The sequence below is a fragment of the Nelumbo lutea genome, chromosome 4 (genome assembly GCF_056320005.1).
Source record: "Nelumbo lutea isolate HS-2025 chromosome 4, American lotus-T2T, whole genome shotgun sequence".
NCBI classification, from domain to species: domain Eukaryota; kingdom Viridiplantae; phylum Streptophyta; class Magnoliopsida; order Proteales; family Nelumbonaceae; genus Nelumbo; species Nelumbo lutea.
The window spans coordinates 38,007,129-38,026,287 of NC_142687.1; the positions used below are offsets into that span (position 1 = coordinate 38,007,129).

Sequence of the window (19,159 nt, forward strand, 5' to 3'; positions counted from 1 at the left end):
TTAGATCAAATAATGATTTAGTAGAAGGACAGGGAGTTTCCGGTGGAGTTCATGCAATAATACATGGATAATGAGTTCATCATCAGCGGTTGTTGCGATGGCTTGTTTTGCATCTATCCATCTTGCTCATTAGAGATAACCTACATTTACAATCCGATTATGAAAGAATGTGTATCATTGCCTATATCAGATTTATATTCAAATTCAGATCCCGAGGATATAATTCCTCCCAAAATTGGTTTCGGTGTCAATTCCACCGGAAGAAGTATGAAGTTCTTCGAATACAATGTTTAGGGATAGACATGATTCAAGACATGTATCAGTTCATGGTTGTTGGTGAAAGCTCGTGGAGAGAATTGAAAACTCCTCCTGGTATTGGTCATGGTTGTTGGTCGGAAGGAATGTTCTTCTAGAAGATTTTATATCAGTATGTTTGATATTGGGCATGAAAAGTTTAAGACTATAAAGTTCCCTCCCTCTCTATCATTACCAAGGTTTCATCTAAAACTGAGTCTAACGGAGGTAGGGGTTGTTTGACATTGATTAAATGTGATTGCACTAGGATTCGCATATGAGGCATTGTGCATGATGGAGGTGTGTATAATTTGTGCCAATACAGTTGCATCAATATGGCCTCAAAGACATGACCATAAGTACTCTGTTATGGCTTTGCTAGCCAATAGCCTATTCCTACTAAAGATATACTCTGCAATGGCCAATGTTGAGGAGGAAGATGATTATAATTGGGGGCATACCATTTTAGTGTACTCTCCAGCCACCAAGAAATATGACTTCATTAAAGGATGGAGAAGATACCTGACATTGTTTCACATGGATAGTTTTGTGCCAACTCTGCTCTCTCCCAGACCTATCGTTGGTCATGATTAATTAAACAAATAGAGATTTCTTGGTTCTATTATTTGTAAGCTATAGCTATATATTTTAGACATTTACCATGTGGATTAGATAGATTGTCCATCCTCCTTCAGCCATCAGATTTCAATGAACAGTTTTCCAGAGTCTCTAACGATGCAACCCATTGCTACTTCACCTATTTTTTACACGGAAATGTCAAAGTTGATTTTGATTTTTACACGGCGATGGGCTGAAAATAGTTATTTAGCCATAATCCAAATATTCTCTTTTAAACATGCTTGGGAAATAAGGGTCATTGAGGAATTATCATCTACGGCCCACAGTACATCCCAACCGTGTATTGAGAACATCTCCTAGTGACAAATAATACGAAGATATTTCCAATACATGTTGAGATGCGCATGTGATACGTTTGTGGGGTGCCCTCTGTGGGGTTCAGATGTAAATTCATCGTTGATCTCTCTCTACATAGAATGATTAATTTACTACTACATAGCTTGTCATATGGAAGCAGGATAAAACATAAAATGGACTATAAGGGTCCATTTTGGGACTGCCATCTCAACCATTGAATAAATGGTCATTTGGAAAATCTTTGTGAGGACCCAAGCCTGTCTTGTGTCAAATATAATTTTCTTTTCTTTTCAAACAGAGTTCATTCATAAGATTTTGATTCCATTTTGAATTCCATGTCATTTTTATTGTTCTTTTATCTTATTGGAACACATTTAGCACAAAAGATGCATGTCTATTTACCATGCAATGCAAAACAGGGTTTGAGCTAAAATCTACCATGCAGACCCAAAGTGAATGAGATGCTGAGCAAATGGCAGGACAGAGCTCCAACTGAAAACACCACTCGAGATTAATAAACCAAACCCTTCCTACATTCTGTAGAAAACATTATGGCCCAACACATTTTGTAGAAACCACCTCCGGAGCTTTATCTCCTTTCATTTTCTTAATTGCATCCCAAACCTCTCTCTCCAACCACTTCCAAACCCCTTCTTCCAATTTCCCTAACTCTATGTCCCCTAAACAACATTTTCTATTTGACAAGGCTTTGTACAAAATCTCATAGAAACTCCTAATTTCTTCAGCAATCTCCTATTGATTGCCAATAAGCACATCTTCCCCTTCCAATCTCATAATCACATTCCTTTTTCTTCTCCCCCTCACCATGGCTTAGCTTGGAAAAACTTTATATTTCTGTCCCCTTGAACCCTTGTCTTCTACTTCCAAGAAATTTCCTCACAACGAATTAAATTTTCTAACTTTACTTTCAGCCTCTCCTTCTCCGTCCTCCCTGCCTAAAATAAATTATCTTCCTCCTCCAATCTATCCAGCCTAACCATTCTGCCAGACCTCCATCTTTCTTTTTTCACAACATAACTGAAAATTTGAGTGCTCCATTTCTTTAAATCCTCCTTTAAAAAATTTCTATTTCTTCATTAATTTAAAGCTTGTTGGTCTAACCACATACTCTCAAATCTAAAAGGTTTAAGACTTTTTCAGCATTACAAACTCCCTCAGCAAGATCGGTTTATGATCTGAATATGAGAAGGCAATTGTTTCTTGAATCAAGTTTTCATAAACATGATTTCCCAGTTTTATGATCATGGTAATCGGTATCTTACTTTCCAACATCTTTTTTTTTTTAAAGCATTTCTATAAGTCTTTATTGGCTCTGTTATACATCACCTGTCTATAGAGTGGATGAGCAAAGTAAATTAATAATGGAACCAATATTGGAAGGTGTCAACTGGTAAAGTCGATGGATATAGTTCCCATTGACCTGGGATCCCCTTCCAAGTTAACTACATCACAATAATAGTAATAATAATAATAATAAAAAAAAGGGTAAAATGTTTAAGATAAATACGTACTCCCCTATGTGAAAGGACTTAAACCTCCTTTGTCATAATAAAATACTGTTATATTTAACAAAATCAATGAAAAGACTAGGGGAACTAGGATGGATGGCTATACTGATAAATGAAGTACTTGTAACTAGGGGTGTAAATGGATCGAATTCGAATTAGAACAGGCAATATCTGAATTTGAATCCGATTAAAAAATGATATCCAAATTCGATTCGATATGTTAACTAATAGTGAAACAATTAAGACTCGTCAATAAATTAAAAGAATCAAAATAATGCTCCAATCAATTTGACAAAAGAAAAAAGCTATAATAAGAATGTCCAAAACTAAGCCAATTTCATAATTTATGTAAATAAACTATAATAACAATTAACAGTATTTATTAAAATACTGTAATTATTAAATATTTTGTTAATTCATAAATACATTATTTTTAATAATATTGTTAATTAATAATGCTATTATTAAAATACTATAATTATTAATACCATTTTTAATAGATACTGCTAATTAATAACTATATTATTAAAAATACTGTTAATTATTAAAAATATCATTAAATATTGTAAGTATTAAAATACCATTGAACAAGTTGTTCATCTTCAACGCCTTAAACAAGTGGTTGATCTTCAAATACCATGCTTTATGATGAGTATTTTCATGATGCTTGTCATTGGTGCTATTAACCCAATAAATCTCGAATGAGCAGATTGGTAAATCCACTTTCACTGTTAACTAATCAGGGGAAAAGTGTTGAAATTTAAAAATACAGGAGGGTCTTTCTCAGAAAACACGTACAAAGAAATGAAGCATTCTCTTTTGATCCATTTTTAAAACCAAATTCTTGATATTTCTCGGGTAAGCTGTTAGGTGAGTTTCTTGAATAGGCTTTTATTCTCTAACATGCCCCCTCACGCGAAAGGTCATTGCGCAGATAAGCACAGGCCCACCCAATACCTTGCACTAAAATTTAATTAATTATAATGAGGGCGACAAGAATAAATCATTAGACAACTTGGTCAGATAGATTCTGATACCATCTCAACAACCATTCAACCTAAAAGCTTATGCTGTTAGGTGAGGATCCTGAATAGGTTTTTATTCTCTAACAATATTAACCGGTGCACCCATCGATGAAAATAAGACTTAATATAATCAATAAATCCATTTAGTAAGTTCCTAATTTGTTCATATTAGGCTTTTTAGAACAAATTCTGGAATCCATATACAACTCCACAAAATTTTCAAGGACCTTGTAAACTCGACGGCCCATAGTAGAAAAAAATATGCACTAGAAATTTTTAGAACTAGATGTGATATAAAATTTACCTAAATCCATTACTTAGTATAATGGTAAAATCAGTTTGAATCTAAGAGTGTCCATTTTGTACAAATAATAAAATAAATAAAGATGCCAAAGGTTAACATTGTATTCATTTTACCCCATTCAATGTAGAATTTATTATCTGAACAAACTAAAACTTGCTCTACATCAACTCAAGCTCTTTCTGTTGAAAAATTTCTGGATGGAAATACATGAACTTTTAATCCCCAATAATATGACTGACAGATTTGTGGAGTAAACACATATTTATGTGAGCATATGAACAAACCTTTAATGTTTTGTTACTCAGAGGTGCCATCACTATATGCATTAAAACATAAAACCATGAAAAGACGGTACATAGTCTTTCTGGCAATTGGAGGACACCTATCAATTGGACCTCTTGATCGACAATCGACATTTGTGCATTTGCTATTTAGCTCACAGCCCTAAAGTCCAACCACATCATTCCAGCCAGTCCCTAAAACACAACTGTAAGCCCATGGGCCACGAGCCCACGGTTTCATAGTTATTGTCACTGAATCCCATATCGGAAGGAAGAGAAGAATTCCACTCACCATGAACTCTATATAAGATTCTGTTTAGCTTTCGTTCGTCTTCACGCAGCCGCGCGGTGAACACAGAGCGAACTATTCTTTCGCCTTTTACTAAAGAATACCGTGTGTTCGCCGCATTCAGCGGCATACGCTTATTTTTGGAGGGTTTTTTCTATTTTCTGGAAGACCCTAACAATTCATATGGTTTCAATGTTTTTTTAAAGGATAAATTTTATAAATTTCTTAGAATTGACAGGTGAAATTCTCTCAATTCCTCTTAAACAGGCTGCCATCGCCATCTTCACCGACGGCGGTCGCTACAAATACCGAACAGCGTAAGCCGACGACGAACGATGCTGAAGCCACCACGGACTTCCGCCGGAGGTCAGTGAGTTTCTCTGTTATTCGTTCAAAGTCGTTTCTTCCTCTGTATCTAATTGACGGAGGAAGAAGAAAACCTTTTTTAAAGTCAAGTCCCAGAGGGGGACGGAGGAAGAAGAAAATAGGGAGATCGACTCCAACCGACGACGAACGGCACTGGAACTACCATGGACTTCCGCCGGAGGTCGGTGAGTTTTTTTTCTCCTCTGTTCTTCGTTCAAGTCGTTTCTTCCTTTGTATCTAATCTCTCTCTCTCTGAAACGTCCCAGATCTACAGCACCGATCGGCTTCCGTCTATGAGTCTCTTCGTCCCGTTTGCTAAAGCCACCAGATTGATGCAGCCAGACTTTGAACAAGTGCTCCAAAGTCTTCCAAGCGTCAGTTGCATCATCTCTAACGGCTTCCTTTCCTGGACCAAAAAGTTTGCGTCCAAGTTCGGAATACCCAGAGCGATATTCTATTGGGATGAACAACTTCGCCGCGAGCATCTTCCATGTCGTGATTGATAATCGATTCATCGCAAATGTCAAATCAGACGACGAGCCCTTTACCATTCCTAATTCCCTTGGCTCAAATTCACTGAGAACGATTTCACTCATCCCTTTGACATGGCTGAGCCCAGCGGTCCCCATTACGGATTTATCGTAGAGGAAGGCATAGCGGCTTCCGAAAGCCAGGGTATAGTGGTCAACAGCTTCTATGAGCTGGAGACAAGATTTATAGAATACTGGGATCGGGAGCACTTCTTCCTCTGTCACACCCGTGTGTAGATCTGGGACGTTTCAGAGAGAGAGATTAGATACATAGGAAGAAACGACTTTGAACGAAGAACAGAGGAGAAAAAAATTCACCGACCTCCGGCGGAAGTCCGTGGTGGTTCCAGCGCCGTTCGTCGTCGGTCGGAGTCGACTTCCACCGGACCTCCGCTGTTCAGTATTTGCAGTGACCGCCGTCGGTGACGATGACGATGGGAGCCTGTCTGAGAGGGATATTGAATTAAGTTAAAAGCAGGGATAAAAATATAATTTCGCATAGGGGTATAACGGGTATTTTATCTTTTCCATCCATATTTAACAGTTAAGGGTTAGTCAATTTTCAAACAATAAGGGTAAAGATAATTAATTAGTTAAACCGGTAGTTTAAAAAATTTACCCTTTTTTAAATCTATCCTTTAGACTTTGGGATTTCGACATCCGACTTCTCTCTACTCTACATCTCATGCATTTCAATGTATTTGTTTCAAGTGCAGGACTTCTCAATCGATCAAATGTTTCGATGTGCAATGAAAAGAAGGATTTCTACCCAGATAAAGGCAACTTTTTGCCTTTAATCTTAAAAAAAACAACTTTTTTAAAAAAATTTACATACTATACCCGCGAACGAAACAGTGGAAACCTGAAACAGCAGCAGTGGACAGTCCGTGTAGTTACATAGAAATTCGTCTCCGAAAAGTGAGAACTCAAAAGCAGAGATCTACGGCATGGCGGATGAGAAAAGAGAAATCCTAAATAACGCCAGGCTGGCCATATTGGAGCTCCAATGTAGATTTCTGATTTACACTGCAGAACTAAAAACATTCAAAAGCATCACAACCCACACTCTATGCATCAATACCTGCCCGTGAATTAACATCAATTTCGATCTGACACTTACCCCGACAGTAATTTGAGCCTACAAATTATTTTGACCCTGGGCTGATTGGTCATTCTCCCTAAAAAGAACTCTTTAGAATCCATATTTGAAGGGTAACTGATAATTGAGAGAGATGGGATAATGACTGTCTGTTGTAGAAGGATTTGGTTTTTAATGGGTTTTGTTAGAATTTAGAAGTTGAAGGAAAAATTAAATATTCTTGGAAGAGTTGCCCCTCATTGTTTTCTACAGTTAAAGATTAATTTCTGTTTTAGTGGGTGAGAGACATTTTAAAAACTAAAAGAAAAAAGAACACCACTGGTCTAAGGTCATGTTTACGCAATATTCACATGCAAGAGTGGATTTGGTAGACCAAGAACGATCTTTCCATGTGACAGTTTCCAATTCAAGAGCCATGTGTAGTCTACTGGCATTCAAGTTCTGTACTTTTCTCTTAATGATTTGTCCCTTATCAAATTTGGTTTTGGTTTGAGTTTTTAATGCAATCGACAGACTGAACAATAGCAGCTCTAGCCCACAGAAGATGAATTGGCTGAGTTTTCATCGAGTTTGACAATGAGAATTCTAGCTTTTTGGTGACTTTCATTGGGTAGTTTACTTTTGTCGGTTATAAGCCTTCTACTAGATGTTATTTGGTAACTGCATATTTCCATGATTATCCTCTATAGAGATAGAACACCTTTGACTCGTTCCCTTTGTTGTCTTCCTATTCTTCTTTAATTTCAGTTCTCTAATTTTGAGTTCCAAAATTCATCTCAGGTCAGATGGTGTCATTTTTTCATTATTTTGGTTAGCTGGGCTGCAACTGTTATCGTTTGCTAGATTGTGTGAGGCTTTTGGATTATTTTTGGATCTTCATGAGCATGAGCGCAACTGAAAAACAAATAGGATTTCTTTTTCTGTAGAAACTAGACAAGGATTCAGTAGGATCCAATCTTAGCCAAAGCATGAGTTACCTGATAACCTTCATGTCTAAAATGAGAAACCGAGATGCTATGAAATGGAAGGGAACGCTTCCTGCATTTAGAAACGTATGAAGCAATGTAACAAGGGGGAGCAGCACTAGGCTCCTCCAACAAGAAATGGATAGGCTTCAATATGTCTCCTTCAAGAATAATAACAGTCAAGGTGCGTGTAAAAATGGAGCAAATTCCAAACCATCAAAACAGAGCCCAAACTTCAAGCAGTGACCGAGATGGAGGCAGCCCAAAAGATTTTCTGGCTACATAATTACCCTAATGGTTCTACAGATATAAATCCTACTCCAATTGAACGAGAAAAGACTGCCGCATCAACATTTACTTGGACCAACTGGGAGTGAAGTCCAGTAAGGACCAATAGAGAGGTTGAATTGGTGGTGTGAGGCATGATCATTTTTGGCTTCAAAAGATGATTGGAACAAGAGCAACCGACTATGAACAGACGACAGATGATTGGAACAGAATATGACTAAGTATGGATTCCCGAACCACCTAAACTACTAGACATAAGAACACAGAATAGCTAGTCTACCAAAGATATCATAGCCTTAATGCTCCAGAATTTCTCTTAGCATGACCCCAACTTCAAACCAACTAGGTGTCATTTGGGCTTTCTGTGTACCACAAGAATATGGATGGTATTACCATAGGTCACATTTGGTTCTATGCAATCTATATTACCTTCCCGCCTTAGGTCATATTGGATTCTAACTCAGCCATTTAACCTTCCATGTATTGTAACTGGAGACTTCAATAAAGTTCTTTGGAATTTTGAAAAACAGGGAGGTCGGCTTTCTGAAAGTAAAAGCATAAGGTTGTTTAGACGAGCTGTAAATATTTGTGGGCTCCTGGACTTGGGTTGTCATGGATCATCATACACTTGGGACAATAGGTGGGAAGGTTGTGACAATTTCAGGGAATGATTCGACAGTCTTTGTCTCTAAGGATTGGAGAACCAATTGCCTTGGTTATTAACGAGCTGGCTATTAGATCGAATCATAGCCCAATGGTCCTCGACACCCATCCACAGAAATGGAGTGGTCTTCGCCCCTTTCATTTCGAGGCTATGTGGGTAGATCACCCAGAGTGCAGTAGGATCATTGAGGAGACCTGGAACAAAGTCATTGCCAATAATATTTGTGCACCGAGGAAGATGATGATTAAGTTAAGAAGATGCAAGAGAAAACTCTAAAGATGGAACACCCATCATTTTGGCCACATTAGAATGCAGAGTAGAACTATCAAGCACAAGCTTTCTCATACCACCAACACCTAAAAATTGCCAAGAGCATAAGGTCCTGCACTCCAACTTATTAACAGAACTTCGAAGGGAAGAGATTCATTAGCATTAGAAGTCAAGAATCGAATGGCTCAAGGAAGGTGACCTCAATGCCAAATTCTTCCACAAGATTGTGCTACAATGGCGCAACCAAAATAAAATTTGCTGAATTAGAGATTATAATGGGGAGTGGATCACCCAGGACGTGCGCATCGCTTAGGTGACTTCTGACCATATTCACCATTTATTAAAATCAGAGAATCCACCATCACCCTTGAACTAATTACCAAAATTAATTCTAGTTTGCCTGAGGAAACTTATGAAAGCTTGGATGCCCCTCTAGAGGATGAGGAGATCAGACAAGCCGTGTTTGAAATTAGAGATACCAAAGCACTTAGCTTAATGGCTATCCATCCCTGTTATATCAGAGGTTATGAAGCATAGTAGGCGGGGATTTAACAAAGGCTATCAAGGAGTGCTTCAACAATACGGAAGTGCCTCTGGAGATGAATAAAACGTTTATTGTGTTGATACCAAAGATCACCAACCCATGTGAGATAGGCCAGTATTGTCCTATTAGTTTAACAAACATAGCTTACAAGGTCTTCTCTAAATCTCTAGTGAACCGTCTAAAGCCATGGTTAAATGAGCTAGTAGACCAACACCAAAATGCTTTTATTAAGGACAAGTCTATTTCTAAAAATGTTGTGCTCGCGCATGAGGTTAGAGAGGAAAAGACTACTACATAAAAATCAAGCAGGATATTCAGAAAGCATATGGCTTCCTAGAATGGAACTTCATATTGGCAGTCTTAGAGAGAATGGGCTTTTCGAAACATTGGAAGAAGATTATTCATAGCTACCTCTCATCTACCTAGTTCTCGCTCTTAATAAATGTTATACAATGTGGCTCTTTTCAAGCGTCTAAAGGGATCCTCTAGGGTGATTCCATATCGCCATACCTCTTTATTATTTGTTCTCAGGCCCTCTCTGCATTTACAATAGAGGAAGTTAACAGTGGAAGACTAAAATGCTGGAAGCTATCTCGAACTAGCCCTACCCTATCTCCTTGTTTTTTGTTAATGATGTCCTCCTCTTTTTAAAAGTTGGCTTAACAAACTGTGGAAGCCTGAAAGATATTATTAGAGATTATAGTGAAAAGTCTAGATAAACCTCAATAAATCAAGCATATACTTTAGTGCAAATACTCTTTTCAAACTTTGTCACCTAATGTCACGCTACCTAGGTATCTTAAAGACTATAGGAGTTGGTAAGTATCTGAGCCTTCTCACTAGTGTGGGGAAACAGAAGATAGAATCATTCTACTTTCTTAAGGACAGGGTGGCAGCCAAAATGGGGGGATGGCAGTGCTCTTTCTAGCTCTCTCCTGCTGGAAGGAAAACCCTCATTAAGGCAGTTTCTTTTACTATTCAAACTTACTTGACTCATTTTAGATTTCCTAAATCTCTCTGTAGTAAGCTGGACAACCTTAATACAAACTTCTTTTGGGGCTGGAAGGATGGAAATAAAAAAACACAATGGATCTCTTGGTTAAAATTGTGCAAATCCAAGTTAAATAAGGCCTCGATTTTTGGAGAATGGACTTATTTAATCAGACTCTTTTAGCAAAACAAGCATGGAGCCTACTCCATTATAAATAGAGTTTGTGGAGTGCTACTTTGAAAGGTAAATACCTCTCTTCGTCCTCCATCCTTCATGCCACCCCGCGGGCAAGAGCTTCATGAGGATGGAGGAGTATGTTATTTGGTTTAGAGATTCTTAAAAAGGTATTCTTTTGGAGAGTTGGAGACAAAAGTAGTATTAACATCTGGGACGATCCATGGGTTCCATCCTTGAGTTGGGACATGTACATCTATTTAGTGAAGCTCCAAACCCAATGATGTCATTAGTGCCAACAAGCAATGGAGTGCTACTAATTTTTCCATGGGGTCATAAGTATCATGATAATCATAGCCCTCTATCTAAATGTATCCTTTGGCTACTAAACACGCTTTGTAGCGCTCTGCTTTGATACCATCAACACAATATTTTAACTTGTACACCCACTTAGCTCCAACAAGCTTCTCCCCATAGGAAGGTCTAATACAGACAATGTTTTGTTTCTTTCAATTGCTTTGTATTTCTTTAAGCAAAGCAGTTTTCTAATTGAGATCACAAGCTTCTTTTGGGTAATAATTGGGTTCAATAGACTAAGATGAGACTAAAACAGTAGTTATGGAATATGGTAATTAGAAAACCTAGTCCTTAAGGCAGGCATATGGTCTTCTAGAATGTTAAGGACGAGATGGACCAGCAATCTCAATATGTGTGTGTGTGTCTGTGTCTGAGAGAGAGAGAGAGTATGAAATTGGAATCAATGCCTTGTGCTAGCATTGTTTGCCACAGGTTCAATGGGTTGATCTAAAGAAACATGAGCAGATGACTAAACCTAATGTTCAATTTGAGGGAGATTAACCACAATATTCGGGTTGTGGGACTGGTCTAAGAAAACCTTGGCATATAGAAAAATGTGTTCATAAAAGGTTACTTTTCTTGAGATGAATATCCGATGAGTTTCAAGGTTGCAAACTTTCTTATGGGCAGTGGCTGCTCCTATACATAGCATAAGCACCCAAAGGTGTACAAATGGTTATACGTAGGAGGCCATCCAAGTAGTAGGTGCATGTGTTTCCTCTCAACTCTTCCATTCTACTGAGAATCAACACAAGACATTTGATACATAATCCCGTTTTGTGCAATGAACAATTGAATGGAATCAAATAGAAATTCTTTACAATTATAACATTACATTTGAACTAAGTCCATCCCATTATAAAATAAAACAACAATGATAATGTTTCCGAATTAAATTTCATCAAGTATAGCCAAGTACACATACTTAGTCATCCACAATCATCAAGAAATATTTTGCACCAGAATGAGAGACGGTATGATAAGGACCTCATATATCAACATTTATCAAAGTGATGGCAAAAGTTTTTCTAGATAAGCTTAATGTAATTGATGAGTAGGATCATGACTAAGCTTGTTCTGCCACATATTATAGTCGTCTCTACCTATATGCAATATGGTTGAAGCAGCTACTGACGTATCAAACTTGAAGCAATAAACTCTGCCAAGCATACATCCCTTGCCAATCATCTTAAGGAACTATTGGTTAATCTACCAGAAAAAGGAACTATTAAAGGTTCAAATAAGTAAATGGGGCTTTGAAAAGAATCATGTGGTCAAAAGCCTCACTCTCCAAAATCCAAATACTCCTTCAAAGTGGCTAATGGATCATGACTATCACTATTTAACAGCCTCAGCAACTGATTATATTGGTCTACGGTGAGAGATGCAGGTGAGACCTCCTAAGAACCAGATGACTCATCCCTAGCACAAGCTTCATGGCCTGATCTGCCATTCATAGAACTCTTGGTTGATTGACCTTCATCCCAACCTTCAGGGTATCCAAATAGTTTGAAACACTTCTCTTTGGAGTGTCCCATTCTTTTACAATATTCACACTTCGGTTTTAGGCCTAGTTGAGTTTCCATTATTTTGAGTACTAGATTTATTTGTTGTAACAAAATAGGCAGCAAAGGTATTGATCATGGTGCCTTCTAAGAAACCATGGCTTGGTGGTGCTCTTCTTGTATTACCATCGCATAAGCATGATCCATGATCAGGATCAGCTCTGTTGTTAGAATACTAAAATGGACATTTCTGAAAACATTACTAAAACCCATGGTTCCTTGATGCAATAATGAAAGATCACAGTTCAGTTAATAGAGCCTAGGATTATGAATCCTTGGGAGAACCTCTCTTCAAGATCTAACCATATTGTTCTTGTAGAGGATGCATATGCTACCCTTTAATGGAACTCTTGTGCAAGAGAGTTAAGAATCCATGATGTAACCATATTGTTGCACTTGACCATATCAACAAAGCAAAACATGTTTTTGGCTTCTAATGTGATCCACATCACTTTGCCATGTGGAGTAATTTTCCCGTATGAGCAAAAATGAGAGTAGAATAGCATTGGGGTTATTAGAAGGATGCAGGTAAATACAGTGACACTGGATCAAGACCAAAGAAACTTAGGCTGTGTTTGGTTGAAGTGCAATTTTATTTGCACTAGTACAATTGCATGGGAGTGCAAATGAAAATAATGCAAATTTTTGTTTAAGTTTGTTTTGGGTTTTACTTTATTCTACTTTGTATCTTAATTTACTTCATTTTTACTACAGTCAAACAAAATAAGCTAAAATTTGAAACAAAAATATATCAGAATTTTCACTCAAATCATTTGCACTGCCATGGTTTTGCATCGTTGCAAATTTATTTGCATTGCAACCAAACACAGCCTTAAGGACAATGACATTGTAAAAGCTTCCATGAGAACAGAAACTTTGATGAGAATCTTGGGCTCCAAATCTCTTGAGCTCTGATACTATAACAAATCTGATCTGAGTAGAGAGTTATGGTGTTTTCCTTTCAACGGGTTACTATATGCTTTGTACTACACATAACAGCAGTATATTAGCCAGAGGCCTATTTGTCTTACAATTTATTGTTCTTAACCTACATAACTCTTTCATATGACTTGATAAAAAATCTCCTATTGTTAGTTTCTAGTCTAATTTATGACTCACGGAGGCCTATTTGTCTTTTAATGGATGGTTGCTTAGATGGACATTGAAACTCTGATAAAAACAGAGGTGTTAAAGACTTAATATGGATCAAAAACTTCCTTTTTATACATATGAATTGGATTTCTTGTCTAGCTTCTAAAAGAGATGCAGATCTAATCACTTCTTTTCGATAAACAATTTTAAATAAAATAAAAAAAAAAAAATCTGCAAAAGAAATCCTATCTGTTTTTTCCTTTACAAAAAAGAAAACAAGAGTTCATAAAGATCCGAAAGAAAGCTATCCAAATGACAATGCCCATTAGTAAAGAAAGTTCAGTTCATGCAACCAAAGTCCTGCAATATTACGCAACAAAAATTAAAATATAAAGAAAAAAGATGCCTGATACAATCTAGCAGAAGAAAACAGTTGCAACCAAGAAACAGAACTATATTTAAAAGAATTGATTAAAGGAAAATGCAAAGAGCATTTTAAGTTTGGATCGCCCGTGGTGTTTCGTTTCAGTTTTCGAAATGGCTCACTAAAACAGAAATCAATCTTTATAGACTGCAGATAAAAGTTTTAGGAGAAGCTCATCGAAGATGTCGAGAAGTTTTGAACTTCCGAATAACTAGACAAGTAAATGAGAATGAAATGTTGAGTTGAGAGTCTCTGAGAGATCATAATGGTGGAATATCAAAATCCCTCATGATGAGGGCAGATTTGGCCCTCTAGTAAAATTGTGACACGTGGCACTTCGTGACAACTAGGAAAACACCCAGCCAACAAACTTACGAAGTTGATGACCCACCCGGACACCAGTCTGGCCGGCCTAGCGCGACCTGCGCGCGGCCTGACGCGCGCCTGCGTGACCTGCGAACTGCGTGCAGCCTGCGCGACATGGCCGACCTGGACCAGCCTAGCGCATGATCCGGCCAAGGTGCCAGCTTGACGACCTAATCTAGACACTGACCCGCCGACTGACACAGGCGCCAGCTTGATGACCTGATCTAGACACTGACCCGCCGACTGACACAGGCGCCGACCTGACGACCTGGCCTAGACACTGACCCGCCGACTGACGCAGGCACCCCTCTGACAACCCGGCCCAGGCGCCGACCTGGCCGCCTGACACAAGCGCCAGCCTGACGACCTCGAGGAGTTCACCACCGTACCCCGGTTCTGACAGGATGCGACGAGTCTTATCGTTTGGAGGCTTTTCACCCACCTAACCCGTGAGGACTCCGGTATATAAAGACCTCACCCCCCAAAGGGGAAGGGGATGAAAAAGAAAGGGAAGTAACCCTACTCTCTAGCTCTCTCATATTATCTTCAAAGCTCTCTACAATAAGAGTGCTAACTTAAGCATCGGAGAGCCCCCACCGGGAAAGTACCCCCGGGACCTCTGATTCAGTTCTCGCAGGTCCTTCAGCTCCCGCCGCCTACGAAGAGGAGGAAAAGATGCAGTTCTCGAAAGTCCCTCAGCTCCCCCCACCTACAAGGAGGAGGAAGAGATGGAGTTCTCGGAGGTCCCTCAGCTCCCGCCACCTACGATGAGGAAAAGATGGAGTTCTCAAAGGTCCCTTAACTCCCGCCACCTACAAAGAGGAGGAAAAGATGGAGTTCTCGCAGGTCTCTCAGCTCCCGCCACCTACAAAGAGGAGGAAAAGTTGAAGTTCTCGCAGGTCCCTCATCTCCCGCAGCCTACAAAGGAAAGAAGACCACCTCATGCTGAGGGCAGTCGGATTGCGCCGCACCAGGGAGATCCAACATTCTCTAAGGCATCGGCCGCCTAGTAGGGAGTTCGCCACCAAGGCAATTCGCCACCAAGGAGTTCACCACCAGGCAGTTCGCCCCCAAGGAATTCGCCAAGTAAATCATCATTAAAGCACGCCACCACCAGGTCAAATAACAAGGTACTTTACCAAAAAATTTTACATCACAAAACATTGGTACGTGGCCGACCGAAAGCAATTACATCACCTCAGATTCTAGGCGTTACTAAGGAAAACCTTTAAATTAATAAATTGTTGGAGCCTCCCAACAAATGGAAGAGCCCTCCAAAAATAGGCGCATGCCGCTGAATACAGCGAGAACACGGTATTCTTTAGTAAAAGGCGAAAGAATAGTTCGCTATGTGCTCGCCGTGCGGCTGCGTGAATGGGCCTTAACGCTAAATGAGTATCATATAGAGTTCAACGTGAATAGAATTCTCCTTTTTATTCCGATATGGGATTCAGTCACAATTACTGTTCAAATTTACCGTCAATGCACTCACAAGTCCGTCATCCATTAAGAGCAAAGTTAGGCGAGTCCCTCGATTACAACCGACTGATTGTATTTATCAGCGTCAATTATGGAGGCAATAGAATTCCGCAGAGAGTCAGCCCAGATGAGGCAATGAAAGGAATTGATGACATGAGAAACCGAGATGCTATGAAATGGAAGGAATTGATGCTTCCTGCAGTCAGCAACATATGAAGCAATGTAGCAATCAAGGTGGAGCCGCACGAGGCTCCTCCAACAGAAAATGGATAGGCTTCAATGCGTCTCCTTCAAGAATAATAACAGTGAAGGTGACCTTCAAAACAGAGCCCAAACTTCACCAACCAGACTGACTGGCTGAGATGGAGGAGGCAGCCTAAGACTAAGAACTATTCTGGCAACATGATTACCCTGATGATTTTTACAGATATTATTCCTACATCAATTGAATGAGAAGAGAATGTTGCATCAACATTAACTTAGACCAACTGGGGTTGTAGTCAGGTAAAATAGATGTTTGTTTACTGAGCATAGATTCCAGAGATAGAGCCCAGAGAAGGAAATCTGGGTTAGGAGAAAGCAAAGTTTTAATTAATATTATCAAGCTTACAAAAAATTAAATGCATATAAAATCCAGCAAAAATTTAAGAATGGAGAATTGGGATAGGGGCCGCGCGAACGCGTACCCCGCTATCACAAATTATGACGTACACTCTCCAACTTGAGGAGATGTTAGGGTGACACCCCTGCTTTCAGTGCAATGAAGGTCGCCAACCTAGGCCAAGGGCCTTCTTGATCACCCATTAACCCCGCCCAGGTAAGTATGCTTTTTCCTCCCTCGTTGTTCGTACTTATACCCCCCTCACTTATTTGTTTCTTTCCTATCTTACCGATGTGGGTCTTGAAACAAAACAGAATGTTACACTGCTTAGATATACTCGGTACTCACTCACCTGTCATACCTTCTTTAAACAAACTTAAGCTGTCTCTGCATCAACACAAGGAAACTACGTTTATTGCCTTATTGGTGAAGTTGGTTTATTTGTTTCATTAATTAGAGAATTATAGTTGGTTCAAGTGTAATGGAAGTGATATTGAACTCATTTTAGCATCACCAAATTGCGTGATTACTGTGTTAACCATGAAGTAACATTGTTGAAACTCTTGCTACATGTCTAGCATAAGCTCCTTTTGATGAAAATTTTTTTGATTGAAATACATGAGCTTTTAATCCCTAATATCACCAGGAAAATCTCCATATACAAACTACAAAGTAGGTTATTAAGCTGACACAGATATGTGGAATAAATATATTATTGATTCAAAAGTTTCTACTTAGACTTGTTCATTTTACTGTAAGACCAAATCATGGTGCAAGATAAACAAATTTCTACTTCAAACATTGTTGGACACCTTTAATTCCTAACCCTATTTTCATTATCCTTCACTTCTCCCATATTTTACATGTCCAACAAGGACAAATTTTCAGAAAACGAAAAAAAAAAACATTCTATGATTTCATACAATCACAGCTTCCACAAAACCACAAAAATCCATAAAGAAATCATAGAATGCCCATTTCTTCTCATCAAGGAATCGGAGGGTCTGGTGCTGGGGGAATTGGTGTTGGTTTTCCTCCACCAGCACCAGGCGGATATTGTTGTCGAATGAGCACCCTGTCAAAAGCGATAGAAGATGTGTTAAATTCAGTCTTTGTAGGCTTCATACAAAAATAACAGATTTCACCAAAAATAAATTGTTTATGTACCTCTGATACACAAGAGACAACAAAAGAACAATAAAACATAAGCGCAAAAGAACCAACAACAACCTCATCTTTGCTGAGCTCTAATCCTCTCCATGCCTGCAATTTATATATCTCCATTTCTTTCTTTCCAAGTTTCAGACAAGTCAAATCCTTCCAAGTCTTTTCTTTTTTTTTTTTCTTTTCTTGGGTAGGAAAAATCCTTCTGGATCTTGGTCAATTAATTGATCAATTTAGATGGCTATCTTGGGTAGGAAAAATCCTTCCATTTCTTTCTTTCCAAGTTTCAGACAAGTCAAATCCTTCCAAGTCTTTTCCTTTTTTTTTTTTTCTTTTCTTGGGTAGGAAAAATCCTTCTGGATCTTGGTCAATTAATTGATCAATTTAGATGGCTATCTTGGGTAGGAAAAATCCTTCCATTTCTTTCTTTCCAAGTTTCAGACAAGTCAAATCCTTCAAAGTCTTTTCCTTTTTTTTTTTTTTTCTTTTCTTGGGTAGGAAAAATCCTTCTGGATCTTGGTCAATTAATTGATCAATTTAGATGGCTATCTTGGGTAGGAAAAATCCTTCCATTTCTTTCTTTCCAAGTTTCAGACAAGTCAAATCCTTCCAAGTCTTTTCCTTTTTTTTTTTTTCTTTTCTTGGGTAGGAAAAATCCTTCCATTTCTTTCTTTCCAAGTTTCAGACAAGTCAAATCCTTCCAAGTCTTTTCCTTTTTTTTTTTTTTCTTTTCTTGGATAGGAAAAATCCTTCTGGATCTTGGTCAATTAATTGATCAATTTAGATGGCTATCTTGGGTAGGAAAAATCCTTCCATTTCTTTCTTTCCAAGTTTCAGACAAGTCAAATCCTTCCAAGTCTTTTCCTTTTTTTTTTTTTTTCTTTTCTTGGGTAGGAAAAATCCTTCTGGATCTTGGTCAATTAATTGATCAATTTAGATGGCTATCTTGGGTAGGAAAAATCCTTCCATTTCTTTCTTTCCAAGTTTCAGACAAGTCAAATCCTTCCAAGTCTTTTCCTTTTTTTTTTTTTTTCTTTTCTTGGGTAGGAAAAATCCTTCTGGATCTTGGTCAATTAATTGATCAATTTAGATGGCTATCTTGGGTAGGAAAAATCCTTCCATTTCTTTCTTTCCAAGTTTCAGACAAGTCAAATCCTTCCAAGTCTTTTCCTTTTTTTTTTTTCTTTTCTTGGGTAGGAAAAATCCTTCTGGATCTTGGTCAATTAATTGATCAATTTAAATGGCTAACTTGGGTAGGAAAAATCCTTCCATTTCTTTCTTTCCAAGTTTCAGACAAGTCAAATCCTTCCAAGTCTTTTCCTTTTTTTTTCTTTTTCTTTTCTTGGGTAGGAAAAATCCTTCTAGATCTTGGTCAATTAATTGATCAATTTAGATGGCTATCTTGGGTAGGAAAAATCCTTCCATTTCTTTCTTTCCAAGTTTCAGACAAGTCAAATCCTTCCAAGTCTTTTCCTTTTTTTTTTTTTTTTTTTCTTGGGTAGGAAAAATCCTTCTGGATCTTGGTCAATTAATTGATCAATTTAGATGGCTATCTTGGGTAG

The 19,159-nt window shown here is 38.3% G+C and overlaps 2 long non-coding RNA genes, 2 other non-coding genes and 1 pseudogene across 5 annotated transcripts; 2 read left to right on the forward strand and 3 right to left on the reverse strand.

Annotated features, from left to right (window-relative positions):
* Positions 1–4,704: 4,704 nt before the first annotated feature.
* On the forward strand, positions 4,705–6,876 carry LOC148855279 (uncharacterized). Of its 2 annotated transcripts, none has more exons than XR_016112540.1 (2): positions 4,705–5,209; positions 5,291–6,876. It is a non-coding gene; the product is annotated as an uncharacterized LOC148855279 (long non-coding RNA). The 2 variants fall into 2 exon arrangements; XR_016112541.1 differs by having other exon boundaries at positions 4,705–5,205.
* On the forward strand, positions 4,709–4,821 carry LOC148855280 (U5 spliceosomal RNA; annotated as a pseudogene).
* An 8,725-nt stretch (positions 6,877–15,601) lies between the features above and the next one.
* Positions 15,602–15,721, reverse strand: LOC148855281 (U5 spliceosomal RNA). The gene has a single exon (XR_016095140.1). It is a non-coding gene; the product is annotated as a U5 spliceosomal RNA (small nuclear RNA).
* A 775-nt stretch (positions 15,722–16,496) lies between these two features.
* LOC148855282 (U1 spliceosomal RNA) lies at positions 16,497–16,657 on the reverse strand. Its single transcript, XR_016095543.1, has one exon. It is a non-coding gene; the product is annotated as a U1 spliceosomal RNA (small nuclear RNA).
* Positions 16,658–17,130: 473 nt separating this feature from the next.
* On the reverse strand, positions 17,131–17,677 carry LOC148855283 (uncharacterized). Its single transcript, XR_016113388.1, has 2 exons — positions 17,601–17,677; positions 17,131–17,508 (listed from the first exon to the last, which is right to left on the reverse strand). It is a non-coding gene; the product is annotated as an uncharacterized LOC148855283 (long non-coding RNA).
* Between the last annotated feature and the right edge of the window lie 1,482 nt (positions 17,678–19,159).